This window comes from Hyperolius riggenbachi, chromosome 2 (genome assembly GCF_040937935.1).
Source record: "Hyperolius riggenbachi isolate aHypRig1 chromosome 2, aHypRig1.pri, whole genome shotgun sequence".
NCBI lineage: Eukaryota > Metazoa > Chordata > Amphibia > Anura > Hyperoliidae > Hyperolius > Hyperolius riggenbachi.
Genome location: NC_090647.1, coordinates 147,431,576 through 147,449,673, shown reverse-complemented (window position 1 = coordinate 147,449,673; position 18,098 = coordinate 147,431,576). Strand labels below are relative to the sequence as shown.

The 18,098-nt window shown below is 62.0% G+C and overlaps 31 non-coding genes and 59 pseudogenes across 31 annotated transcripts; all 90 read left to right on the top strand.

Moving 5' to 3' along the window:
• The first annotated feature begins 35 nt into the window (after positions 1-35).
• LOC137552255 (5S ribosomal RNA) lies at positions 36-153 on the top strand (annotated as a pseudogene).
• Positions 154-201: 48 nt separating this feature from the next.
• LOC137550144 (5S ribosomal RNA) lies at positions 202-319 on the top strand (annotated as a pseudogene).
• Positions 320-403: 84 nt separating this feature from the next.
• On the top strand, positions 404-522 carry LOC137547566 (5S ribosomal RNA; annotated as a pseudogene).
• Positions 523-605: 83 nt separating this feature from the next.
• LOC137557888 (5S ribosomal RNA) lies at positions 606-724 on the top strand. Its single transcript, XR_011029636.1, has one exon. It is a non-coding gene; the product is annotated as a 5S ribosomal RNA (ribosomal RNA).
• Positions 725-807: 83 nt separating this feature from the next.
• Positions 808-926, top strand: LOC137558525 (5S ribosomal RNA; annotated as a pseudogene).
• Positions 927-1,009: 83 nt separating this feature from the next.
• On the top strand, positions 1,010-1,128 carry LOC137548095 (5S ribosomal RNA; annotated as a pseudogene).
• Positions 1,129-1,211: 83 nt separating this feature from the next.
• On the top strand, positions 1,212-1,330 carry LOC137556868 (5S ribosomal RNA; annotated as a pseudogene).
• An 83-nt stretch (positions 1,331-1,413) lies between these two features.
• On the top strand, positions 1,414-1,531 carry LOC137553296 (5S ribosomal RNA; annotated as a pseudogene).
• An 84-nt stretch (positions 1,532-1,615) lies between these two features.
• Positions 1,616-1,734, top strand: LOC137559471 (5S ribosomal RNA; annotated as a pseudogene).
• Positions 1,735-1,810: 76 nt separating this feature from the next.
• LOC137553092 (5S ribosomal RNA) lies at positions 1,811-1,928 on the top strand (annotated as a pseudogene).
• An 84-nt stretch (positions 1,929-2,012) lies between these two features.
• LOC137557877 (5S ribosomal RNA) lies at positions 2,013-2,131 on the top strand. The gene has a single exon (XR_011029635.1). It is a non-coding gene; the product is annotated as a 5S ribosomal RNA (ribosomal RNA).
• An 83-nt stretch (positions 2,132-2,214) lies between these two features.
• Positions 2,215-2,332, top strand: LOC137550143 (5S ribosomal RNA; annotated as a pseudogene).
• Positions 2,333-2,416: 84 nt separating this feature from the next.
• On the top strand, positions 2,417-2,535 carry LOC137557628 (5S ribosomal RNA; annotated as a pseudogene).
• An 83-nt stretch (positions 2,536-2,618) lies between these two features.
• Positions 2,619-2,736, top strand: LOC137550141 (5S ribosomal RNA; annotated as a pseudogene).
• Positions 2,737-2,820: 84 nt separating this feature from the next.
• LOC137557865 (5S ribosomal RNA) lies at positions 2,821-2,939 on the top strand. Its single transcript, XR_011029634.1, has one exon. It is a non-coding gene; the product is annotated as a 5S ribosomal RNA (ribosomal RNA).
• An 83-nt stretch (positions 2,940-3,022) lies between these two features.
• LOC137557853 (5S ribosomal RNA) lies at positions 3,023-3,141 on the top strand. Its single transcript, XR_011029632.1, has one exon. It is a non-coding gene; the product is annotated as a 5S ribosomal RNA (ribosomal RNA).
• An 83-nt stretch (positions 3,142-3,224) lies between these two features.
• Positions 3,225-3,343, top strand: LOC137557234 (5S ribosomal RNA; annotated as a pseudogene).
• Positions 3,344-3,426: 83 nt separating this feature from the next.
• On the top strand, positions 3,427-3,545 carry LOC137558757 (5S ribosomal RNA; annotated as a pseudogene).
• An 83-nt stretch (positions 3,546-3,628) lies between these two features.
• On the top strand, positions 3,629-3,746 carry LOC137550140 (5S ribosomal RNA; annotated as a pseudogene).
• An 84-nt stretch (positions 3,747-3,830) lies between these two features.
• On the top strand, positions 3,831-3,949 carry LOC137557648 (5S ribosomal RNA; annotated as a pseudogene).
• Positions 3,950-4,032: 83 nt separating this feature from the next.
• Positions 4,033-4,150, top strand: LOC137551489 (5S ribosomal RNA; annotated as a pseudogene).
• An 84-nt stretch (positions 4,151-4,234) lies between these two features.
• LOC137557570 (5S ribosomal RNA) lies at positions 4,235-4,353 on the top strand (annotated as a pseudogene).
• Positions 4,354-4,436: 83 nt separating this feature from the next.
• LOC137557841 (5S ribosomal RNA) lies at positions 4,437-4,555 on the top strand. Its single transcript, XR_011029630.1, has one exon. It is a non-coding gene; the product is annotated as a 5S ribosomal RNA (ribosomal RNA).
• An 83-nt stretch (positions 4,556-4,638) lies between these two features.
• Positions 4,639-4,757, top strand: LOC137557830 (5S ribosomal RNA). Its single transcript, XR_011029627.1, has one exon. It is a non-coding gene; the product is annotated as a 5S ribosomal RNA (ribosomal RNA).
• Positions 4,758-4,840: 83 nt separating this feature from the next.
• Positions 4,841-4,959, top strand: LOC137556758 (5S ribosomal RNA). Its single transcript, XR_011029397.1, has one exon. It is a non-coding gene; the product is annotated as a 5S ribosomal RNA (ribosomal RNA).
• Positions 4,960-5,042: 83 nt separating this feature from the next.
• LOC137551780 (5S ribosomal RNA) lies at positions 5,043-5,160 on the top strand (annotated as a pseudogene).
• An 84-nt stretch (positions 5,161-5,244) lies between these two features.
• Positions 5,245-5,363, top strand: LOC137557817 (5S ribosomal RNA). The gene has a single exon (XR_011029625.1). It is a non-coding gene; the product is annotated as a 5S ribosomal RNA (ribosomal RNA).
• An 83-nt stretch (positions 5,364-5,446) lies between these two features.
• LOC137551929 (5S ribosomal RNA) lies at positions 5,447-5,564 on the top strand (annotated as a pseudogene).
• Positions 5,565-5,648: 84 nt separating this feature from the next.
• LOC137552933 (5S ribosomal RNA) lies at positions 5,649-5,766 on the top strand (annotated as a pseudogene).
• Positions 5,767-5,850: 84 nt separating this feature from the next.
• Positions 5,851-5,969, top strand: LOC137557806 (5S ribosomal RNA). Its single transcript, XR_011029624.1, has one exon. It is a non-coding gene; the product is annotated as a 5S ribosomal RNA (ribosomal RNA).
• Positions 5,970-6,052: 83 nt separating this feature from the next.
• Positions 6,053-6,171, top strand: LOC137557794 (5S ribosomal RNA). The gene has a single exon (XR_011029622.1). It is a non-coding gene; the product is annotated as a 5S ribosomal RNA (ribosomal RNA).
• An 83-nt stretch (positions 6,172-6,254) lies between these two features.
• On the top strand, positions 6,255-6,373 carry LOC137556757 (5S ribosomal RNA). Its single transcript, XR_011029396.1, has one exon. It is a non-coding gene; the product is annotated as a 5S ribosomal RNA (ribosomal RNA).
• An 83-nt stretch (positions 6,374-6,456) lies between these two features.
• Positions 6,457-6,575, top strand: LOC137557782 (5S ribosomal RNA). The gene has a single exon (XR_011029620.1). It is a non-coding gene; the product is annotated as a 5S ribosomal RNA (ribosomal RNA).
• An 83-nt stretch (positions 6,576-6,658) lies between these two features.
• On the top strand, positions 6,659-6,776 carry LOC137551779 (5S ribosomal RNA; annotated as a pseudogene).
• Positions 6,777-6,860: 84 nt separating this feature from the next.
• LOC137557769 (5S ribosomal RNA) lies at positions 6,861-6,979 on the top strand. Its single transcript, XR_011029618.1, has one exon. It is a non-coding gene; the product is annotated as a 5S ribosomal RNA (ribosomal RNA).
• An 83-nt stretch (positions 6,980-7,062) lies between these two features.
• Positions 7,063-7,180, top strand: LOC137550139 (5S ribosomal RNA; annotated as a pseudogene).
• Positions 7,181-7,264: 84 nt separating this feature from the next.
• On the top strand, positions 7,265-7,382 carry LOC137550138 (5S ribosomal RNA; annotated as a pseudogene).
• An 84-nt stretch (positions 7,383-7,466) lies between these two features.
• Positions 7,467-7,584, top strand: LOC137551946 (5S ribosomal RNA; annotated as a pseudogene).
• Positions 7,585-7,668: 84 nt separating this feature from the next.
• On the top strand, positions 7,669-7,786 carry LOC137552254 (5S ribosomal RNA; annotated as a pseudogene).
• Positions 7,787-7,870: 84 nt separating this feature from the next.
• On the top strand, positions 7,871-7,989 carry LOC137557758 (5S ribosomal RNA). Its single transcript, XR_011029617.1, has one exon. It is a non-coding gene; the product is annotated as a 5S ribosomal RNA (ribosomal RNA).
• An 83-nt stretch (positions 7,990-8,072) lies between these two features.
• LOC137557746 (5S ribosomal RNA) lies at positions 8,073-8,191 on the top strand. Its single transcript, XR_011029615.1, has one exon. It is a non-coding gene; the product is annotated as a 5S ribosomal RNA (ribosomal RNA).
• Positions 8,192-8,274: 83 nt separating this feature from the next.
• Positions 8,275-8,393, top strand: LOC137552170 (5S ribosomal RNA; annotated as a pseudogene).
• Positions 8,394-8,476: 83 nt separating this feature from the next.
• On the top strand, positions 8,477-8,594 carry LOC137551264 (5S ribosomal RNA; annotated as a pseudogene).
• An 84-nt stretch (positions 8,595-8,678) lies between these two features.
• LOC137557733 (5S ribosomal RNA) lies at positions 8,679-8,797 on the top strand. The gene has a single exon (XR_011029613.1). It is a non-coding gene; the product is annotated as a 5S ribosomal RNA (ribosomal RNA).
• Positions 8,798-8,880: 83 nt separating this feature from the next.
• LOC137557721 (5S ribosomal RNA) lies at positions 8,881-8,999 on the top strand. The gene has a single exon (XR_011029612.1). It is a non-coding gene; the product is annotated as a 5S ribosomal RNA (ribosomal RNA).
• Positions 9,000-9,082: 83 nt separating this feature from the next.
• LOC137556756 (5S ribosomal RNA) lies at positions 9,083-9,201 on the top strand. The gene has a single exon (XR_011029395.1). It is a non-coding gene; the product is annotated as a 5S ribosomal RNA (ribosomal RNA).
• Positions 9,202-9,284: 83 nt separating this feature from the next.
• On the top strand, positions 9,285-9,402 carry LOC137550137 (5S ribosomal RNA; annotated as a pseudogene).
• Positions 9,403-9,486: 84 nt separating this feature from the next.
• LOC137550135 (5S ribosomal RNA) lies at positions 9,487-9,604 on the top strand (annotated as a pseudogene).
• An 84-nt stretch (positions 9,605-9,688) lies between these two features.
• Positions 9,689-9,806, top strand: LOC137550134 (5S ribosomal RNA; annotated as a pseudogene).
• An 84-nt stretch (positions 9,807-9,890) lies between these two features.
• On the top strand, positions 9,891-10,009 carry LOC137557710 (5S ribosomal RNA). Its single transcript, XR_011029611.1, has one exon. It is a non-coding gene; the product is annotated as a 5S ribosomal RNA (ribosomal RNA).
• Positions 10,010-10,092: 83 nt separating this feature from the next.
• On the top strand, positions 10,093-10,211 carry LOC137557699 (5S ribosomal RNA). The gene has a single exon (XR_011029610.1). It is a non-coding gene; the product is annotated as a 5S ribosomal RNA (ribosomal RNA).
• Positions 10,212-10,294: 83 nt separating this feature from the next.
• LOC137551263 (5S ribosomal RNA) lies at positions 10,295-10,412 on the top strand (annotated as a pseudogene).
• Positions 10,413-10,496: 84 nt separating this feature from the next.
• Positions 10,497-10,615, top strand: LOC137557687 (5S ribosomal RNA). Its single transcript, XR_011029609.1, has one exon. It is a non-coding gene; the product is annotated as a 5S ribosomal RNA (ribosomal RNA).
• An 83-nt stretch (positions 10,616-10,698) lies between these two features.
• Positions 10,699-10,816, top strand: LOC137550133 (5S ribosomal RNA; annotated as a pseudogene).
• Positions 10,817-10,900: 84 nt separating this feature from the next.
• Positions 10,901-11,019, top strand: LOC137557626 (5S ribosomal RNA; annotated as a pseudogene).
• An 83-nt stretch (positions 11,020-11,102) lies between these two features.
• On the top strand, positions 11,103-11,220 carry LOC137550132 (5S ribosomal RNA; annotated as a pseudogene).
• An 84-nt stretch (positions 11,221-11,304) lies between these two features.
• LOC137557675 (5S ribosomal RNA) lies at positions 11,305-11,423 on the top strand. The gene has a single exon (XR_011029608.1). It is a non-coding gene; the product is annotated as a 5S ribosomal RNA (ribosomal RNA).
• An 83-nt stretch (positions 11,424-11,506) lies between these two features.
• Positions 11,507-11,624, top strand: LOC137550131 (5S ribosomal RNA; annotated as a pseudogene).
• Positions 11,625-11,708: 84 nt separating this feature from the next.
• On the top strand, positions 11,709-11,826 carry LOC137553570 (5S ribosomal RNA; annotated as a pseudogene).
• Positions 11,827-11,909: 83 nt separating this feature from the next.
• LOC137557663 (5S ribosomal RNA) lies at positions 11,910-12,028 on the top strand. Its single transcript, XR_011029605.1, has one exon. It is a non-coding gene; the product is annotated as a 5S ribosomal RNA (ribosomal RNA).
• An 83-nt stretch (positions 12,029-12,111) lies between these two features.
• On the top strand, positions 12,112-12,230 carry LOC137559448 (5S ribosomal RNA; annotated as a pseudogene).
• Positions 12,231-12,313: 83 nt separating this feature from the next.
• LOC137550130 (5S ribosomal RNA) lies at positions 12,314-12,431 on the top strand (annotated as a pseudogene).
• Positions 12,432-12,515: 84 nt separating this feature from the next.
• LOC137547731 (5S ribosomal RNA) lies at positions 12,516-12,634 on the top strand (annotated as a pseudogene).
• Positions 12,635-12,706: 72 nt separating this feature from the next.
• Positions 12,707-12,824, top strand: LOC137550129 (5S ribosomal RNA; annotated as a pseudogene).
• Positions 12,825-12,908: 84 nt separating this feature from the next.
• On the top strand, positions 12,909-13,027 carry LOC137557651 (5S ribosomal RNA). Its single transcript, XR_011029603.1, has one exon. It is a non-coding gene; the product is annotated as a 5S ribosomal RNA (ribosomal RNA).
• An 83-nt stretch (positions 13,028-13,110) lies between these two features.
• Positions 13,111-13,228, top strand: LOC137552073 (5S ribosomal RNA; annotated as a pseudogene).
• An 84-nt stretch (positions 13,229-13,312) lies between these two features.
• LOC137552399 (5S ribosomal RNA) lies at positions 13,313-13,430 on the top strand (annotated as a pseudogene).
• An 84-nt stretch (positions 13,431-13,514) lies between these two features.
• On the top strand, positions 13,515-13,633 carry LOC137558123 (5S ribosomal RNA; annotated as a pseudogene).
• Positions 13,634-13,716: 83 nt separating this feature from the next.
• Positions 13,717-13,834, top strand: LOC137552581 (5S ribosomal RNA; annotated as a pseudogene).
• An 84-nt stretch (positions 13,835-13,918) lies between these two features.
• Positions 13,919-14,037, top strand: LOC137557527 (5S ribosomal RNA; annotated as a pseudogene).
• Positions 14,038-14,120: 83 nt separating this feature from the next.
• LOC137550128 (5S ribosomal RNA) lies at positions 14,121-14,238 on the top strand (annotated as a pseudogene).
• An 84-nt stretch (positions 14,239-14,322) lies between these two features.
• LOC137557910 (5S ribosomal RNA) lies at positions 14,323-14,441 on the top strand (annotated as a pseudogene).
• Positions 14,442-14,524: 83 nt separating this feature from the next.
• LOC137553562 (5S ribosomal RNA) lies at positions 14,525-14,642 on the top strand (annotated as a pseudogene).
• Positions 14,643-14,726: 84 nt separating this feature from the next.
• LOC137557136 (5S ribosomal RNA) lies at positions 14,727-14,845 on the top strand (annotated as a pseudogene).
• Positions 14,846-14,928: 83 nt separating this feature from the next.
• Positions 14,929-15,046, top strand: LOC137552750 (5S ribosomal RNA; annotated as a pseudogene).
• An 84-nt stretch (positions 15,047-15,130) lies between these two features.
• LOC137552018 (5S ribosomal RNA) lies at positions 15,131-15,248 on the top strand (annotated as a pseudogene).
• An 84-nt stretch (positions 15,249-15,332) lies between these two features.
• LOC137550127 (5S ribosomal RNA) lies at positions 15,333-15,450 on the top strand (annotated as a pseudogene).
• Positions 15,451-15,534: 84 nt separating this feature from the next.
• LOC137557639 (5S ribosomal RNA) lies at positions 15,535-15,653 on the top strand. Its single transcript, XR_011029602.1, has one exon. It is a non-coding gene; the product is annotated as a 5S ribosomal RNA (ribosomal RNA).
• A 77-nt stretch (positions 15,654-15,730) lies between these two features.
• On the top strand, positions 15,731-15,848 carry LOC137552017 (5S ribosomal RNA; annotated as a pseudogene).
• An 84-nt stretch (positions 15,849-15,932) lies between these two features.
• LOC137557627 (5S ribosomal RNA) lies at positions 15,933-16,051 on the top strand. Its single transcript, XR_011029601.1, has one exon. It is a non-coding gene; the product is annotated as a 5S ribosomal RNA (ribosomal RNA).
• An 83-nt stretch (positions 16,052-16,134) lies between these two features.
• LOC137550126 (5S ribosomal RNA) lies at positions 16,135-16,252 on the top strand (annotated as a pseudogene).
• Positions 16,253-16,336: 84 nt separating this feature from the next.
• Positions 16,337-16,455, top strand: LOC137557614 (5S ribosomal RNA). The gene has a single exon (XR_011029599.1). It is a non-coding gene; the product is annotated as a 5S ribosomal RNA (ribosomal RNA).
• Positions 16,456-16,538: 83 nt separating this feature from the next.
• Positions 16,539-16,657, top strand: LOC137554734 (5S ribosomal RNA). Its single transcript, XR_011027480.1, has one exon. It is a non-coding gene; the product is annotated as a 5S ribosomal RNA (ribosomal RNA).
• An 83-nt stretch (positions 16,658-16,740) lies between these two features.
• Positions 16,741-16,859, top strand: LOC137554733 (5S ribosomal RNA). The gene has a single exon (XR_011027479.1). It is a non-coding gene; the product is annotated as a 5S ribosomal RNA (ribosomal RNA).
• Positions 16,860-16,942: 83 nt separating this feature from the next.
• LOC137557138 (5S ribosomal RNA) lies at positions 16,943-17,061 on the top strand (annotated as a pseudogene).
• An 83-nt stretch (positions 17,062-17,144) lies between these two features.
• Positions 17,145-17,263, top strand: LOC137556573 (5S ribosomal RNA). The gene has a single exon (XR_011029217.1). It is a non-coding gene; the product is annotated as a 5S ribosomal RNA (ribosomal RNA).
• Positions 17,264-17,346: 83 nt separating this feature from the next.
• LOC137559182 (5S ribosomal RNA) lies at positions 17,347-17,465 on the top strand (annotated as a pseudogene).
• Positions 17,466-17,548: 83 nt separating this feature from the next.
• Positions 17,549-17,667, top strand: LOC137559097 (5S ribosomal RNA; annotated as a pseudogene).
• Positions 17,668-17,750: 83 nt separating this feature from the next.
• LOC137557603 (5S ribosomal RNA) lies at positions 17,751-17,869 on the top strand. The gene has a single exon (XR_011029597.1). It is a non-coding gene; the product is annotated as a 5S ribosomal RNA (ribosomal RNA).
• An 83-nt stretch (positions 17,870-17,952) lies between these two features.
• Positions 17,953-18,071, top strand: LOC137548812 (5S ribosomal RNA; annotated as a pseudogene).
• The last annotated feature ends 27 nt before the right edge of the window (positions 18,072-18,098 follow it).

The window sequence follows — 18,098 nt, the reverse complement described above, 5'->3', positions numbered from 1 at the left end:
CACCTTCAAGGCGCCGGAACGGCGCCTTGGAGGTTGCCTGCGGCCACACTAAGCCGAAAGCGCCCGCTCTCGTCAGATCGTGGAAGCTAAGCGGCTTCAGGCCTGGTTAGTAGCTGCATGGGAGACCGGCTGTGAACCCCAGGTGCTGCAGGCGTTGTTTTGGGTTTGAGGCCCAATGGCTATGAGCACGCCCTGGAGGTTGCCTGCGGCCACACTAAGCCGAAAGCGCCCGCTCTCGTCAGATCGCGGAAGCTAAGCGGCTTCAGGCCTGGTTAGTAGCTGCATGGGAGACCGGCTGTGAACCCCAGGTGCTGCAGGCGTTGTTTTGGGTTTGAGGCCCAATGGCTATGAGCACGCGTGGGAAGCCTCACCTTCAAGGCGCCGGAACGGCGCCTTGGAGGTTGCCTGCGGCCACACTAAGCCGAAAGCGCCCGCTCTCGTCAGATCGCCGAAGCTAAGCGGCTTCAGGCCTGGTTAGTAGCTGCATGGGAGACCGGCTGTGAACCCCAGGTGCTGCAGGCATTGTTTTGGGTTTGAGGCCCAATGGCTATGAGCACGCGTGGGAAGCCTCACCTTCAAGGCGCCGGAACGGCGCCCTGGAGGTTGCCTGCGGCCACACTAAGCCGAAAGCGCCCGCTCTCGTCAGATCGCGGAAGCTAAGCGGCTTCAGGCCTGGTTAGTAGCTGCATGGGAGACCGGCTGTGAACCCCAGGTGCTGCAGGCATTGTTTTGGGTTTGAGGCCCAATGGCTATGAGCACGCGTGGGAAGCCTCACCTTCAAGGCGCCGGAACGGCGCCTTGGAGGTTGCCTGCGGCCACACTAAGCCGAAAGCGCCCGCTCTTGTCAGATCGCGGAAGCTAAGCGGCTTCAGGCCTGGTTAGTAGCTGCATGGGAGACCGGCTGTGAACCCCAGGTGCTGCAGGCATTGTTTTGGGTTTGAGGCCCAATGGCTATGAGCACGCGTGGGAAGCCTCACCTTCAAGGCGCCGGAACGGCGCCCTGGAGGTTGCCTGCGGCCACACTAAGCCGAAAGCGCCCGCTCTCGTCAGATCGCGGAAGCTAAGCGGCTTCAGGACTGGTTAGTAGCTGCATGGGAGACCGGCTGTGAACCCCAGGTGCTGCAGGCATTGTTTTGGGTTTGAGGCCCAATGGCTATGAGCACGCGTGGGAGGCCTCACCTTCAAGGCGCCGGAACGGCGCCTTGAAGGTTGCCTGCGGCCACACTAAGCCGAAAGCGCTCGCTCTCGTCAGATCGCGGAAGCTAAGCGGCTTCAGGCCTGGTTAGTAGCTGCATGGGAGACCGGCTGTGAACCCCAGGTGCTGCAGGCATTGTTTTGGGTTTGAGGCCCAATGGCTATGAGCACGCGTGGGAAGCCTCACCTTCAAGGCGCCGGAACGGCGCCCTGGAGGTTGCCTGCGGCCACACTAAGCCGAAAGCGCCTGCTCTCGACAGATCGCGGAAGCTAAGCGGCTTCAGGCCTGGTTAGTAGCTGCATGGGAGACCGGCTGTGAACCCCAGGTGCTGCAGGCGTTGTTTTGGGTTTGAGGCCCAATGGCTATGAGCACGCGTGGGAAGCCTCACCTTCAAGGCGCCGGAACGGCGCCTTGGAGGTTGCCTGCGGCCACACTAAGCTGAAAGCGCCCGCTCTCGTCAGATCGTGGAAGCTAAGCGGCTTCAGGCCTGGTTAGTAGCTGCATGGGAGACCGGCTGTGAACCCCAGGTGCTGCAGGCATTGTTTGAGGCCCAATGGCTATGAGCACGCGTGGGAAGCCTCACCTTCAAGGCGCCGGAACGGCGCTCTGGAGGTTGCCTGTGGCCACACTAAGCCGAAAGCGCCCGCTCTTGTCAGATCGCGGAAGCTAAGCGGCTTCAGGCCTGGTTAGTAGCTGCATGGGAGACCGGCTGTGAACCCCAGGTGCTGCAGGCGTTGTTTTGGGTTTGAGGCCCAATGGCTATGAGCACGCGTGGGAAGCCTCACCTTCAAGGCGCCGGAACGGCGCCTTGGAGGTTGCCTGCGGCCACACTAAGCCGAAAGCGCCCGCTCTCGTCAGATCGCGGAAGCTAAGCGGCTTCAGGCCTGGTTAGTAGCTGCATGGGAGACCGGCTGTGAACCCCAGGTGCTGCAGGCATTGTTTTGGGTTTGAGGCCCAATGGCTATGAGCACGCGTGGGAAGCCTCACCTTCAAGGCGCCGGAACGGCGCCCTGGAGGTTGCCTGCGGCCACACTAAGCCGAAAGCGCCCGCTCTCGTCAGATCGCGGAAGCTAAGCGGCTTCAGGCCTGGTTAGTAGCTGCATGGGAGACCGGCTGTGAACCCCAGGTGCTGCAGGCGTTGTTTTGGGTTTGAGGCCCAATGGCTATGAGCACGCGTGGAAAGCCTCACCTTCAAGGCGCCGGAACGGCGCCTTGGAGGTTGCCTGCGGCCACACCAAGCCGAAAGCGCCCGCTCTCGTCAGATCGCGGAAGCTAAGCGGCTTCAGGCCTGGTTAGTAGCTGCATGGGAGACCGGCTGTGAACCCCAGGTGCTGCAGGCATTGTTTTGGGTTTGAGGCCCAATGGCTATGAGCACGCGTGGGAAGCCTCACCTTCAAGGCGCCGGAACGGCGCCCTGGAGGTTGCCTGCGGCCACACTAAGCCGAAAGCGCCCGCTCTCGTCAGATCGCGGAAGCTAAGCGGCTTCAGGCCTGGTTAGTAGCTGCATGGGAGACCGGCTGTGAACCCCAGGTGCTGCAGGCGTTGTTTTGGGTTTGAGGCCCAATGGCTATGAGCACGCGTGGGAGGCCTCACCTTCAAGGCGCCGGAACGGCGCCTTGGAGGTTGCCTGCGGCCACACTAAGCCGAAAGCGCCCGCTCTCGTCAGATCGCGGAAGCTAAGCGGCTTCAGGCCTGGTTAGTAGCTGCATGGGAGACCGGCTGTGAACCCCAGGTGCTGCAGGCATTGTTTTGGGTTTGAGGCCCAATGGCTATGAGCACGCGTGGGAAGCCTCACCTTCAAGGCGCCGGAACGGCGCCTTGGAGGTTGCCTGCGGCCACACTAAGCCGAAAGCGCCCGCTCTCGTCAGATCGCGGAAGCTAAGCGGCTTCAGGCCTGGTTAGTAGCTGCATGGGAGACCGGCTGTGAACCCCAGGTGCTGCAGGCATTGTTTTGGGTTTGAGGCCCAATGGCTATGAGCACGCGTGGGAAGCCTCACCTTCAAGGCGCCGGAACGGCGCCCTGGAGGTTGCCTGCGGCCACACTAAGCCGAAAGCGCCCGCTCTCGTGAGATCGCGGAAGCTAAGCGGCTTCAGGCCTGGTTAGTAGCTGCATGGGAGACCGGCTGTGAACCCCAGGTGCTGCAGGCATTGTTTTGGGTTTGAGGCCCAATGGCTATGAGCACGCGTGGGAAGCCTCACCTTCAAGGCGCCGGAACGGCGCCCGGGAGGTTGCCTGCGGCCACACTAAGCTGAAAGCGCCTGCTCTCGTCAGATCGCGGAAGCTAAGCGGCTTCAGGCCTGGTTAGTAGCTGCATGGGAGACCGGCTGTGAACCCCAGGTGCTGCAGGCATTGTTTTGGGTTTGAGGCCCAATGGCTATGAGCACGCGTGGGAAGCCTCACCTTCAAGGCGCCGGAACGGCGCCCTGGAGGTTGCCTGCGGCCACACTAAGCCGAAAGCGCCCGCTCTCGTCAGATCGCGGAAGCTAAGCGGCTTCAGGCCTGGTTAGTAGCTGCATGGGAGACCGGCTGTGAACCCCAGGTGCTGCAGGCGTTGTTTTGGGTTTGAGGCCCAATGGCTATGAGCACGCGTGGGAAGCCTCACCTTCAAGGCGCCGGAACGGCGCCTTGGATGTTGCCTGCGGCCACACTAAGCCGAAAGCGCCCGCTCTCGTCAGATCGCGGAAGCTAAGCGGCTTCAGGCCTGGTTAGTAGCTGCATGGGAGATCGGCTGTGAACCCCAGGTGCTGCAGGCATTGTTTTGGGTTTGAGGCCCAATGGCTATGAGCACGCGTGGGAAGCCTCACCTTCATGGCGCCGGAACGGCGCCCTGGAGGTTGCCTGCGGCCACACTAAGCCGAAAGCGCCCGCTCTCGTCAGATCGCGGAAGCTAAGCGGTTTCAGGCCTGGTTAGTAGCTGCATGGGAGACCGGCTGTGAACCCCAGGTGCTGCAGGCGTTGTTTTGGGTTTGAGGCCCAATGGCTATGAGCACGCGTGGGAAGCCTCACCTTCAAGGCGCCGGAACGGCGCCATGGAGGTTGCCTGCGGCCACACTAAGCCGAAAGCGCCCGCTCTCGTCAGATCGCGGAAGCTAAGCGGCTTCAGGCCTGGTTAGTAGCTGCATGGGAGACCGGCGGTGAACCCCAGGTGCTGCAGGCATTGTTTTGGGTTTGAGGCCCAATGGCTATGAGCACGCGTGGGAAGCCTCACCTTCAAGGCGCCGGAACGGCGCCCTGGAGGTTGCCTGCGGCCACACTAAGCCGAAAGCGCCCGCTCTCGTCAGATCGCGGAAGCTAAGCGGCTTCAGGCCTGGTTAGTAGCTGCATGGGAGACCGGCTGTGAACCCCAGGTGCTGCAGGCATTGTTTTGGGTTTGAGGCCCAATGGCTATGAGCACGCGTGGAAAGCCTCACCTTCAAGGCGCCGGAACGGCGCCTTGGAGGTTGCCTGCGGCCACACTAAGCCGAAAGCGCCCGCTCTCGTCAGATCGCGGAAGCTAAGCGGCTTCAGGCCTGGTTAGTAGCTGCATGGGAGACCGGCTGTGAACCCCAGGTGCTGCAGGCATTATTTTGGGTTTGAGGCCCAATGGCTATGAGCACGCGTGGGAAGCCTCACCTTCAAGGCGCCGGAACGGCGCCCTGGAGGTTGCCTGCGGCCACACTAAGCTGAAAGCGCCCGCTCTCGTCAGATCGCGGAAGCTAAGCGGCTTCAGGCCTGGTTAGTAGCTGCATGGGAGACCGGCTGTGAACCCCAGGTGCTGCAGGCATTGTTTTGGGTTTGAGGCCCAATGGCTATGAGCACGCGTGGGAAGCCTCACCTTCAAGGCGCCGGAACGGCGCCCTGGAGGTTGCCTGCGGCCACACTAAGCCGAAAGCGCCTGCTCTCGTCAGATCGCGGAAGCTAAGCGGCTTCAGGCCTGGTTAGTAGCTGCATGGGAGACCGGCTGTGAACCCCAGGTGCTGCAGGCGTTGTTTTGGGTTTGAGGCCCAATGGCTATGAGCACGCGTGGGAAGCCTCACCTTCAAGGCGCCGGAACGGCGCCTTGGAGGTTGCCTGCGGCCACACTAAGCCGAAAGCGCCCGCTCTCGTCAGATCGCGGAAGCTAAGCGGCTTCAGGCCTGGTTAGTAGCTGCATGGGAGACCGGCTGTGAACCCCAGGTGCTGCAGGCATTGTTTTGGGTTTGAGGCCCAATGGCTATGAGCACGCGTGGGAAGCCTCACCTTCAAGGCGCCGGAACGGCGCCCTGGAGGTTGCCTGCGGCCACACTAAGCCGAAAGCGCCCGCTCTCGTCAGATCGCGGAAGCTAAGCGGCTTCAGGCCTGGTTAGTAGCTGCATGGGAGACCGGCTGTGAACCACAGGTGCTGCAGGCGTTGTTTTGAGTTTGAGGCCCAATGGCTATGAGCACGCGTGGGAAGCCTCACCTTCAAGGCGCCGGAACGGCGCCCTGGAGGTTGCCTGCGGCCACACTAAGCCGAAAGCGCCCGCTCTCGTCAGATCGCGGAAGCTCAGCGGCTTCAGGCCTGGTTAGTAGCTGCATGGGAGACCGGCTGTGAACCCCAGGTGCTGCAGGCGTTGTTTTGGGTTTGAGGCCCAATGGCTATGAGCACGCGTGGGAAGCCTCACCTTCAAGGCGCCGGAACGGCGCCTTGGAGGTTGCCTGCGGCCACACTAAGCCGAAAGCGCCCGCTCTCGTCAGATCGCGGAAGCTAAGCGGCTTCAGGCCTGGTTAGTAGCTGCATGGGAGACCGGCTGTGAACCCCAGGTGCTGCAGGCATTGTTTTGGGTTTGAGGCCCAATGGCTATGAGCACGCGTGGGAAGCCTCACCTTCAAGGCGCCGGAACGGCGCCCTGGAGGTTGCCTGCGGCCACACTAAGCCGAAAGCGCCCGCTCTCGTCAGATCGCGGAAGCTAAGCGGCTTCAGGCCTGGTTAGTAGCTGCATGGGAGACCGGCTGTGAACCCCAGGTGCTGCAGGCATTGTTTTGGGTTTGAGGCCCAATGGCTATGAGCACGCGTGGGAAGCCTCACCTTCAAGGCGCCGGAACGGCGCCCGGGAGGTTGCCTGCGGCCACACTAAGCTGAAAGCGCCCGCTCTCGTCAGATCGCGGAAGCTAAGCGGCTTCAGGCCTGGTTAGTAGCTGCATGGGAGACCGGCTGTGAACCCCAGGTGCTGCAGGCATTGTTTTGGGTTTGAGGCCCAATGGCTATGAGCACGCGTGGGAAGCCTCACCTTCAAGGCGCCGGAACGGCGCCCTGGAGGTTGCCTGCGGCCACACTAAGCCGAAAGCGCCCGCTCTCGTCAGATCGCGGAAGCTAAGCGGCTTCAGGCCTGGTTAGTAGCTGCATGGGAGACCGGCTGTGAACCCCAGGTGCTGCAGGCATTGTTTTGGGTTTGAGGCCCAATGGCTATGAGCACGCGTGGGAAGCCTCACCTTCAAGGCGCCGGAACGGCGCCCTGGAGGTTGCCTGCGGCCACACTAAGCCGAAAGCGCCTGCTCTCGTCAGATCGCGGAAGCTAAGCGGCTTCAGGCCTGGTTAGTAGCTGCATGGGAGACCGGCTGTGAACCCCAGGTGCTGCAGGCGTTGTTTTGGGTTTGAGGCCCAATGGCTATGAGCACGCGTGGGAAGCCTCACCTTCAAGGCGCCGGAACGGCGCCTTGGAGGTTGCCTGCGGCCACACTAAGCCGAAAGCGCCCGCTCTCGTCAGATCGCGGAAGCTAAGCGGCTTCAGGCCTGGTTAGTAGCTGCATGGGAGACCGGCTGTGAACCCCAGGTGCTGCAGGCATTGTTTTGGGTTTGAGGCCCAATGGCTATGAGCACGCGTGGGAAGCCTCACCTTCAAGGCGCCGGAACGGCGCCCTGGAGGTTGCCTGCGGCCACACTAAGCCGAAAGCGCCCGCTCTCGTCAGATCGCGGAAGCTAAGCGGCTTCAGGCCTGGTTAGTAGCTGCATGGGAGACCGGCTGTGAACCCCAGGTGCTGCAGGCGTTGTTTTGAGTTTGAGGCCCAATGGCTATGAGCACGCGTGGGAAGCCTCACCTTCAAGGCGCCGGAACGGCGCCCTGGAGGTTGCCTGCGGCCACACTAAGCCGAAAGCGCCCGCTCTCGTCAGATCGCGGAAGCTAAGCGGCTTCAGGCCTGGTTAGTAGCTGCATGGGAGACCGGCTGTGAACCCCAGGTGCTGCAGGCGTTGTTTTGGGTTTGAGGCCCAATGGCTATGAGCACGCGTGGGAAGCCTCACCTTCAAGGCGCCGGAACGGCGCCTTGGAGGTTGCCTGCGGCCACACTAAGCCGAAAGCGCCCGCTCTCGTCAGATCGCGGAAGCTAAGCGGCTTCAGGCCTGGTTAGTAGCTGCATGGGAGACCGGCTGTGAACCCTAGGTGCTGCAGGCGTTGTTTTGGGTTTGAGGCCTAATGGCTATGAGCACGCGTGGGAAGCCTCACCTTCAAGGCGCCGGAACGGCGCCCTGGAGGTTGCCTGCGGCCACACTAAGCCGAAAGCGCCCGCTCTCGTCAGATCGTGGAAGCTAAGCGGCTTCAGGCCTGGTTAGTAGCTGCATGGGAGACCGGCTGTGAACCCCAGGTGCTGCAGGCGTTGTTTTGGGTTTGAGGCCCAATGGCTATGAGCACGCGTGGGAAGCCTCACCTTCAAGGCGCCGGAACGGCGCCTTGGAGGTTGCCTGCGGCCACACTAAGCCGAAAGCGCCCGCTCTCGTCAGATCGCGGAAGCTAAGCGGCTTCAGGCCTGGTTAGTAGCTGCATGGGAGACCGGCTGTGAACCCCAGGTGCTGCAGGCATTGTTTTGGGTTTGAGGCCCAATGGCTATAAGCACGCGTGGGAAGCCTCACCTTCAAGGCGCCGGAACGGCGCCCTGGAGGTTGCCTGCGGCCACACTAAGCCGAAAGCGCCCGCTCTCGTCAGATCGCGGAAGCTAAGCGGCTTCAGGCCTGGTTAGTAGCTGCATGGGAGACCGGCTGTGAACCCCAGGTGCTGCAGGCATTGTTTTGGGTTTGAGGCCCAATGGCTATGAGCACGCGTGGGAAGCCTCACCTTCAAGGCGCCGGAACGGCGCCTTGGAGGTTGCCTGCGGCCACACTAAGCCGAAAGCGCCCTCTTTCGTCAGATCGCGGAAGCTAAGCGGCTTCAGGCCTGGTTAGTAGCTGCATGGGAGACTGGCTGTGAACCCCAGGTGCTGCAGGCATTGTTTTGGGTTTGAAGCCCAATGGCTATGAGCACGCGTGGGAAGCCTCACCTTCAAGGCGCCGGAACGGCGCCCTGGAGGTTGTCTGCGGCCACACTAAGCCGAAAGCGCCCGCTCTCGTCAGATCGCGGAAGCTAAGCGGCTTCAGGCCTGGTTAGTAGCTGCATGGGAGACCGGCTGTGAACCCCAGGTGCTGCAGGCGTTGTTTTGGGTTTGAGGCCCAATGGCTATGAGCACGCGTTGGAAGCCTCACCTTCAAGGCGCCGGAACGGCGCCTTGGAGGTTGCCTGCGGCCACACTAAGCCGAAAGCGCCCGCTCTCGTCAGATCGCGGAAGCTAAGCGGCTTCAGGCCTGGTTAGTAGCTGCATGGGAGACCGGCTGTGAACCCCAGGTGCTGCAGGCATTGTTTTGGGTTTGAGGCCCAATGGCTATGAGCACGCGTGGGAAGCCTCACCTTCAAGGCGCCGGAACGGTGCCCTGGAGGTTGCCTGCGGCCACACTAAGCCGAAAGCGCCCGCTCTCGTCAGATCGCGGAAGCTAAGCGGCTTCAGGCCTGGTTAGTAGCTGCATGGGAGACCGGCTGTGAACCCCAGGTGCTGCAGGCATTGTTTTGGGTTTGAGGCCCAATGGCTATGAGCACGCGTGGGAAGCCTCACCTTCAAGGCGCCGGAACGGCGCCCGGGAGGTTGCCTGCGGCCACACTAAGCTGAAAGCGCCCGCTCTCGTCAGATCGCGGAAGCTAAGCGGCTTCAGGCCTGGTTAGTAGCTGCATGGGAGACCGGCTGTGAACCCCAGGTGCTGCAGGCATTGTTTTGGGTTTGAGGCCCAATGGCTATGAGCACGCGTGGGAAGCCTCACCTTCAAGGCACCGGAACGGCGCCCTGGAGGTTGCCTGCGGCCACACTAAGCCGAAAGCGCCCGCTCTCGTCAGATCGCGGAAGCTAAGCGGCTTCAGGCCTGGTTAGTAGCTGCATGGGAGACCGGCTGTGAACCCCAGGTGCTGCAGGCGTTGTTTTGAGTTTGAGGCCCAATGGCTATGAGCACGCGTGGGAAGCCTCACCTTCAAGGCGCCGGAACGGCGCCTTGGAGGTTGCCTGCGGCCACACTAAGCCGAAAGCGCCCGCTCTCGTCAGATCGCGGAAGCTAAGCGGCTTCAGGCCTGGTTAGTAGCTGCATGGGAGACCGGCTGTGAACCCCAGGTGCTGCAGGCGTTGTTTTGGGTTTGAGGCCTAATGGCTATGAGCACGCGTGGGAAGCCTCACCTTCAAGGCGCCGGAACGGCGCCCTGGAGGTTGCCTGCGGCCACACTAAGCCGAAAGCGCCCGCTCTCGTCAGATCGCGGAAGCTAAGCGGCTTCAGGCCTGGTTAGTAGCTGCATGGGAGACCGGCTGTGAACCCCAGGTGCTGCAGGCGTTGTTTTGGGTTTGAGGCCCAATGGCTATGAGCACGCGTGGGAAGCCTCACCTTCAAGGCGCCGGAACGGCGCCTTGGAGGTTGCCTGCGGCCACACTAAGCCGAAAGCGCCCGCTCTCGTCAGATCGCGGAAGCTAAGCGGCTTCAGGCCTGGTTAGTAGCTGCATGGGAGACCGGCTGTGAACCCCAGGTGCTGCAGGCATTGTTTTGGGTTTGAGGCCCAATGGCTATAAGCACGCGTGGGAAGCCTCACCTTCAAGGCGCCGGAACGGCGCCCTGGAGGTTGCCTGCGGCCACACTAAGCCGAAAGCGCCCGCTCTCGTCAGATCGCGGAAGCTAAGCGGCTTCAGGCCTGGTTAGTAGCTGCATGGGAGACCGGCTGTGAACCCCAGGTGCTGCAGGCATTGTTTTGGGTTTGAAGCCCAATGGCTATGAGCACGCGTGGGAAGCCTCACCTTCAAGGCGCCGGAACGGCGCCCTGGAGGTTGTCTGCGGCCACACTAAGCCGAAAGCGCCCGCTCTCGTCAGATCGCGGAAGCTAAGCGGCTTCAGGCCTGGTTAGTAGCTGCATGGGAGACCGGCTGTGAACCCCAGGTGCTGCAGGCGTTGTTTTGGGTTTGAGGCCCAATGGCTATGAGCACGCGTTGGAAGCCTCACCTTCAAGGCGCCGGAACGGCGCCTTGGAGGTTGCCTGCGGCCACACTAAGCCGAAAGCGCCCGCTCTCGTCAGATCGCGGAAGCTAAGCGGCTTCAGGCCTGGTTAGTAGCTGCATGGGAGACCGGCTGTGAACCCCAGGTGCTGCAGGCATTGTTTTGGGTTTGAGGCCCAATGGCTATGAGCACGCGTGGGAAGCCTCACCTTCAAGGCGCCGGAACGGCGCCCTGGAGGTTGCCTGCGGCCACACTAAGCCGAAAGCGCCCGCTCTCGTCAGATCGCGGAAGCTAAGCGGCTTCAGGCCTGGTTAGTAGCTGCATGGGAGACCGGCTGTGAACCCCAGGTGCTGCAGGCGTTGTTTTGGGTTTGAGGCCCAATGGCTATGAGCACGCGTGGGAAGCCTCACCTTCAAGGCGCCGGAACGGCGCCTTGGAGGTTGCCTGCGGCCACACCAAGCCGAAAGCGCCCGCTCTCGTCAGATCGCGGAAGCTAAGCGGCTTCAGGCCTGGTTAGTAGCTGCATGGGAGACCGGCTGTGAACCCCAGGTGCTGCAGGCATTGTTTTGGGTTTGAGGCCCAATGGCTATGAGCACGCGTGGGAAGCCTCACCTTCAAGGCGCCGGAACGGCGCCCTGGAGTTTGCCTGCGGCCACACTAAGCCGAAAGCGCCCGCTCTCGTCAGATCGCGGAAGCTAAGCGGCTTCAGGCCTGGTTAGTAGCTGCATGGGAGACCGGCTGTGAACCCCAGGTGCTGCAGGCGTTGTTTTGGGTTTGAGGCCCAATGGCTATGAGCACGCGTGGGAAGCCTCACCTTCAAGGCGCCGGAACGGCGCCTTGGAGGTTGCCTGCGGCCACACTAAGCCGAAAGCGCCCGCTCTCGTCAGATCGCGGAAGCTAAGCGGCTTCAGGCCTGGTTAGTAGCTGCATGGGAGACCGGCTGTGAACCCCAGGTGCTGCAGGCATTGTTTTGGGTTTGAGGCCCAATGGCTATGAGCACGCGTGGGAAGCCTCACCTTCAAGGCGCCGGAACAGCGCCCTGGAGGTTGCCTGCGGCCACACTAAGCCGAAAGCGCCCGCTCTCGTCAGATCGCGGAAGCTAAGCGGCTTCAGGCCTGGTTAGTAGCTGCATGGGAGACCGGCTGTGAACCCCAGGTGCTGCAGGCGTTGTTTTGGGTTTGAGGCCCAATGGCTATGAGCACGCGTGGGAAGCCTCACCTTCAAGGCGCCGGAACGGCGCCCTGGAGGTTGCCTGCGGCCACACTAAGCCGAAAGCGCCCGCTCTCGTCATATCGCGGAAGCTAAGCGGCTTCAGGCCTGGTTAGTAGCTGCATGGGAGACCGGCTGTGAACCCCAGGTGCTGCAGGCGTTGTTTTGGTTTGAGGCCCAATGGCTATGAGCACGCGTGGGAAGCCTCACCTTCAAGGCGCCGGAACGGCGCCTTGGAGGTTGCCTGCGGCCACACTAAGCCGAAAGCGCCCGCTCTCGTCAGATCGCGGAAGCTAAGCGGCTTCAGGCCTGGTTAGTAGCTGCATGGGAGACCGGCTGTGAACCCCAGGTGCTGCAGGCATTGTTTTGGGTTTGAGGCCCAATGGCTATGAGCACGCGTGGGAAGCCTCACCTTCAAGGCGCCGGAACGGCGCCTTGGAGGTTGCCTGTGGCCACACTAAGCCGAAAGCGCCCGCTCTCGTCAGATTGCGGAAGCTAAGCGGCTTCAGGCCTGGTTAGTAGCTGCATGGGAGACCGGCTGTGAACCCCAGGTGCTGCAGGCATTGTTTTGGGTTTGAGGCCCAATGGCTATGAGCACGCGTGGTAAGCCTCACCTTCAAGGCGCCGGAACAGCGCCCTGGAGGTTGCCTGCGGCCACACTAAGCCGAAAGCGCCCGCTCTCGTCAGATCGCGGAAGCTAAGCGGCTTCAGGCCTGGTTAGTAGCTGCATGGGAGACCGGCTGTGAACCCCAGGTGCTGCAGGCGTTGTTTTGGGTTTGAGGCCCAATGGCTATGAGCACGCGTGGGAAACCTCACCTTCAAGGCGCCGGAACGGCGCCTTGGAGGTTGCCTGCGGCCACGCTAAGCCGAAAGCGCCCGCTCTCGTCAGATCGCGGAAGCTAAGCGGCTTCAGGCCTGGTTAGTAGCTGCATGGGAGACTGGCTGTGAACCCCAGGTGCTGCAGGCATTGTTTTGGGTTTGAGGCCCAATGGCTATGAGCACGCGTGGGAAGCCTCACCTTCAAGGCGCCCTGGAGGTTGCCTGCGGCCACACTAAGCCGAAAGCGCCCGCTCTCGTCAGATCGCGGAAGCTAAGCGGCTTCAGGCCTGGTTAGTAGCTGCATGGGAGACCGGCTGTGAACCCCAGGTGCTGCAGGCGTTGTTTTGGGTTTGAGGCCCAATGGCTATGAGCACGCGTGGGAAGCCTCACCTTCAAGGCGCCGGAACGGCGCCTTGGACGTTGCCTGCGGCCACACTAAGCCGAAAGCGCCCGCTCTCGTCAGATCGCGGAAGCTAAGCGGCTTCAGGCCTGGTTAGTAGCTGCATGGGAGACCGGCTGTGAACCCCAGGTGCTGCAGGCATTGTTTTGGGTTTGAGGCCCAATGGCTATGAGCACGCGTGGGAAGCCTCACCTTCAAGGCGCCGGAACGGCGCCCTGGAGGTTGCCTGCGGCCACACTAAGCCGAAAGCGCCCGCTCTCGTCAGATCGCGGAAGCTAAGCGGCTTCAGGCCTGGTTAGTAGCTGCATGGGAGACTGGCTGTGAACCCCAGGTGCTGCAGGCGTTGTTTTGGGTTTCAGGCCCAATGGCTATGAGCACGCGTGGGAAGCCTCACCTTCAAGGCGCCGGAACGGCGCCTTGGAGGTTGCCTGCGGCCACACTAAGCCGAAAGCGCCCGCTCTCGTCAGATCGCGGAAGCTAAGCGGCTTCAGGCCTGGTTAGTAGCTGCATGGGGGACTGGCTGTGAACCCCAGGTGCTGCAGGCGTTGTTTTGGGTTTGAGGCCCAATGGCTATGAGCACGCGTGGGAAGCCTCACCTTCAAGGCGCCGGAACGGCGCCCTGGAGGTTGCCTGCGGCCACACTAAGCCGAAAGCGCCCGCTCTCGTCAGATTGCGGAAGCTAAGCGGCTTCAGGCCTGGTTAGTAGCTGCATGGGAGACCGGCTGTGAACCCCAGGTGCTGCAGGCATTGTTTTGGGTTTGAGGCCCAATGGCTATGAGCACGCGTGGGAAGCCTCACCTTCAAGGCGCCGGAACGGCGCCCTGGAGGTTGCCTGCGGCCACACTAAGCCGAAAGCGCCCGCTCTTGTCAGATCGCGGAAGCTAAGCGGCTTCAGGCCTGGTTAGTAGCTGCATGGGAGACCGGCTGTGAACCCCAGGTGCTGCAGGCGTTGTTTTGGGTTTCAGGCCCAATGGCTATGAGCACGCGTGGGAAGCCTCACCTTCAAGGCGCCGGAACGGCGCCTTGGAGGTTGCCTGCGGCCACACTAAGCCGAAAGCGCCCGCTTTCGTCAGATCGCGGAAGCTAAGCGGCTTCAGGCCTGGTTAGTAGCTGCATGGGAGACCGGCTGTGAACCCCAGGTGCTGCAGGCATTGTTTTGGGTTTGAGGCCCAATGGCTATGAGCACGCGTGGGAAGCCTCACCTTCAAGGCGCCGGAACGGCGCCCTGGAGGTTGCCTGCGGCCACACTAAGCCGAAAGCGCCCGCTCTCGTCAGATCGCGGAAGCTAAGCGGCTTCAGGCCTGGTTAGTAGCTGCATGGGAGACCGGCTGTGAACCCCAGGTGCTGCAGGCGTTGTTTTGGGTTTGAGGCCCAATGGCTATGAGCACGCGTGGGAAGCCTCACCTTCAAGGCGCCGGAACGGCGCCTTGGAGGTTGCCTGCGGCCACACTAAGCCGAAAGCGCCTGCTCTCGTCAGATCGCGGAAGCTAAGCGGCTTCAGGCCTGGCTAGTAGCTGCATGGGAGACCGGCTGTGAACCCCAGGTGCTGCAGGCATTGTTTTGGGTTTGAGGCCCAATGGCTATGAGCACGCGTGGGAAGCCTCACCTTCAAGGCGCCGGAACGGCGCCCTGGAGGTTGCCTGCGGCCACACTAAGCCGAAAGCGCCCCCTCTCGTCAGATCGCGGAAGCTAAGCGGCTTCAGGCCTGGTTAGTAGCTGCATGGGAGACCGGCTGTGAACCCCAGGTGCTGCAGGCGTTGTTTTGGGTTTGAGGCCCAATGGCTATGAGCACGCGTGGGAAGCCTCACCTTCAAGGCGCCGGAACGGCGCCTTGGAGGTTGCCTGCGGCCACACTAAGCCGAAAGCGCCCGCTCTCGTCAGATTGCGGAAGCTAAGCGGCTTTAGGCCTGGTTAGTAGCTGCATGGGAGACCGGCTGTGAACCCCAGGTGCTGCAGGCATTGTTTTGGGTTTGAGGCCCAATGGCTATGAGCACGCGTGGGAAGCCTCACCTTCAAGGCGCCGGAACGGCGCCCTGGAGGTTGCCTGCGGCCACACTAAGCCGAAAGCGCCCGCTCTCGTCAGATCGCAGAAGCTAAGCGGCTTCAGGCCTGGTTAGTAGCTGCATGGGAGACCGGCTGTGAACCCCAGGTGCTGCAGGCGTTGTTTTGGGTTTGAGGCCCAATGGCTATGAGCACGCGTGGGAAGCCTCACCTTCAAGGCGCCGGAACGGCACCTTGGAGGTTGCCTGCGGCCACACCAAGCCGAAAGCGCCCGCTCTCGTCAGATCGCGGAAGCTAAGCGGCTTCAGGCCTGGTTAGTAGCTGCATGGGAGACCGGCTGTGAACCCCAGGTGCTGCAGGCGTTGTTTTGGGTTTGAGGCCCAATGGCTATGAGCACGCGTGGAAAGCCTCACCTTCAAGGTGCCGGAACGGCGCCCTGGAGGTTGCCTGCGGCCACACTAAGCCGAAAGCGCCCGCTCTCGTCAGATCGCGGAAGCTAAGCGGCTTCAGGCCTGGTTAGTAGCTGCATGGGAGACCGGCTGTGAACCCCAGGTGCTGCAGGCGTTGTTTTGGGTTTGAGGCCCAATGGCTATGAGCACGCGTGGGAAGCCTCACCTTCAAGGCGCCGGAACGGCGCCTTGGAGGTTGCCTGCGGCCACACTAAGCCGAAAGCGCCCGCTCTCGTCAGATCGCGGAAGCTAAGCGGCTTCAGGCCTGGTTAGTAGCTGCATGGGAGACCGGCTGTGAACCCCAGGTGCTGCAGGCATTGGTTTGAGGCCCAATGGCTATGAGCACGCGTGGGAAGCCTCACCTTCAAGGCGCCGGAACGGCGCATTGGAGGTTGCCTGCGGCCACACCAAGCCGAAAGCGCCCGCTCTCGTCAGATCGCGGAAGCTAAGCGGCTTCAGGCCTGGTTAGTAGCTGCATGGGAGACCGGCTGTGAACCCCAGGTGCTGCAGGCGTTGTTTCGGGTTTGAGGCCCAATGGCTATGAGCACGCGTGGGAAGCCTCACCTTCAAGGCGCCGGAACGGCGCCTTGGAGGTTGCCTGCGGCCACACTAAGCCGAAAGCGCCCGCTCTCGTCAGATCGCGGAAGCTAAGCGGCTTCAGGCCTGGTTAGTAGCTGCATGGGAGACCGGCTGTGAACCCCAGGTGCTGCAGGCATTGTTTTGGGTTTGAGGCCCAATGGCTATGAGCACGCGTGAGAAGCCTCACCTTCAAGGCGCCGGAACGGCGCCCTGGAGGTTGCCTGCGGCCACACTAAGCCGAAAGCGCCCGCTCTCGTCAGATCGCGGAAGCTAAGCGGCTTCAGGCCTGGTTAGTAGCTGCATGGGAGACCGGCTGTGAACCCCAGGTGCTGCAGGCGTTGTTTTGGGTTTGAGGCCCAATGGCTATGAGCACGCGTGGGAAGCCTCACCTTCAAGGCGCCGGAACGGCGCCTTGGAGGTTGCCTGCGGCCACACTAAGCCGAAAGCGCCCGCTCTCGTCAGATCGCGGAAGCTAAGCGGCTTCAGGCCTGGTTAGTAGCTGCATGGGAGACCGGCTGTGAACCCCAGGTGCTGCAGGCATTGTTTTGGGTTTGAGGCCCAATGGCTATGAGCACGCGTGGGAAGCCTCACCTTCAAGGCGCCGGAACGGCGCACTGGAGGTTGCCTGCGGCCACACTAAGCCGAAAGCGCCCGCTCTCGTCAGATCGCGGAAGCTAAGCGGCTTCAGGCCTGGTTAGTAGCTGCATGGGAGACCGGCTGTGAACCCCAGGTGCTGCAGGCGTTGTTTTGGGTTTGAGGCCCAATGGCTATGAGCACGCGTGGGAAGCCTCACCTTCAAGGCGCCGGAACGGCGCCTTGGAGGTTGCCTGCGGCCACACTAAGCCGAAAGCGCCCGCTCTCGTCAGATCGCGGAAGCTAAGCGGCTTCAGGCCTGGTTAGTAGCTGCATGGGAGACCGGCTGTGAACCCCAGGTGCTGCAGGCGTTGTTTTGGGTTTGAGGCCCAATGGCTATGAGCACGCGTGGGAAGCCTCACCTTCAAGGCGCCGGAACGGCGCCCTGGAGGTTGCCTGCGGCCACACTAAGCCGAAAGCGCCTGCTCTCGTCAGATCGCGGAAGCTAAGCGGCTTCAGGCCTGGTTAGTAGCTGCATGGGAGACCGGCTGTGAACCCCAGGTGCTGCAGGCATTGTTTTGGGTTTGAGGCCCAATGGCTATGAGCACGCGTGGGAAGCCTCACCTTCAAGGCGCCGAAACGGCGCCCTGGAGGTTGCCTGCGGCCACACTAAGCCGAAAGCGCCCGCTCTCGTCAGATCGCGGAAGCTAAGCGGCTTCAGGCCTGGTTAGTAGCTGCATGGGAGACCGGCTGTGAACCCCTGGTGCTGCAGGCGTTGTTTTGGGTTTGAGGCCCAATGGCTATGAGCACGCGTGGGAAGCCTCACCTTCAAGGCGCCGGAACGGCACCTTGGAGGTTGCCTGCGGCCACACCAAGCTGAAAGCGCCCGCTCTCGTCAGATCGCGGAAGCTAAGCGGCTTCAGGCCTGGTTAGTAGCTGCATGGGAGACCGGCTGTGAACCCCAGGTGCTGCAGGCATTGTTTTGGGTTTGAGGCCCAATGGCTATGAGCACGCGTGGGAAGCCTCACCTTCAAGGTGCCGGAACGGCGCCCTGAAGGTTGCCTGCGGCCACACTAAGCCGAAAGCGCCCGCTCTCGTCAGATCACGGAAGCTAAGCGGCTTCAGGCCTGGTTAGTAGCTGCATGGGAGACCGGCTGTGAACCCCAGGTGCTGCAGGCGTTGTTTTGGGTTTGAGGCCCAATGGCTATGAGCACGCGTGGGAAGCCTCACCTTCAAGGCGCCGGAACGGCGCCTTGGAGGTTGCCTGCGGCCACACTAAGCCGAAAGCGCCCGCTCTCGTCAGATCGCGGAAGCTAAGCGGCTTCAGGCCTGGTTAGTAGCTGCATGGGAGACCGGCTGTGAACCCCAGGTGCTGCAGGCATTGTTTTGGGTTTGAGGCCCAATGGCTATGAGCACGCGTGGGAAGCCTCACCTTCAAGGCGCCGGAACGGCGCCTTGGCGGTTGCCTGCGGCCACACCAAGCCGAAAGCGCCCGCTCTCGTCAGATCGTGGAAGCTAAGCGGCTTCAGGCCTGGTTAGTAGCTGCATGGGAGACCGGCTGTGAACCCCAGGTGCTGCAGGCGTTGTTTTGGGTTTGAGGCCCAATGGCT